Below are 433 nucleotides of genomic sequence, written 5' to 3' on the forward strand. Positions count from 1 at the left end.
CCCTCCTCAGCTTCTCCAGATGCTGATGTTCCCCATCCAGAGCGGCTGGAGCCCAGCGCCGACCTCCGGGTGCGTGGGGGGCTGTGCCCATGGGTAACCCCAATGTGTAGGCAGCTCCCCATGGGCAGGGGGGGTCAGCTAAGCCCTGACCTCCCTCCATGTCCCTCCCAGCGCCAGACGTGGGTGTTCAGGACTAAGGAGCTGATGCTGAGGACTGGCAGCTCTGTCCCCGAGGGCAGCCTGGTCTACGTGCAGGAGGGGAGCAACGCCTTCCTGCGCACCCCCCGGGGCTGGAGCAGGCTGCTGGTACCGTGCTGGGATGGGGGGGGAGGACACACAATGTGGCTGCCCCCCCCCTAACTGCTCTTCTGCAGCTGGAGGACTCGGAGTCACTCTTTGTGGGTGATGACCCCTCCGCCTCCACACCGCAGGA

General features: G+C 66.1%; 1 long non-coding RNA gene across 1 annotated transcript; it reads left to right on the forward strand.

The window, feature by feature from the left end:
* Positions 1-5: 5 nt before the first annotated feature.
* LOC104916417 lies at positions 6-432 on the forward strand. The gene is made up of 3 exons (XR_796585.2): positions 6-69; positions 172-306; positions 375-432. It is a non-coding gene; the product is annotated as an uncharacterized LOC104916417 (long non-coding RNA).
* Position 433: the final 1 nt, after the last annotated feature.

Source organism: Meleagris gallopavo, unplaced genomic scaffold, assembly GCF_000146605.3.
Source record: "Meleagris gallopavo isolate NT-WF06-2002-E0010 breed Aviagen turkey brand Nicholas breeding stock unplaced genomic scaffold, Turkey_5.1 ChrUn_random_7180001891107, whole genome shotgun sequence".
Classification (NCBI taxonomy): Eukaryota; Metazoa; Chordata; class Aves; order Galliformes; family Phasianidae; genus Meleagris; species Meleagris gallopavo.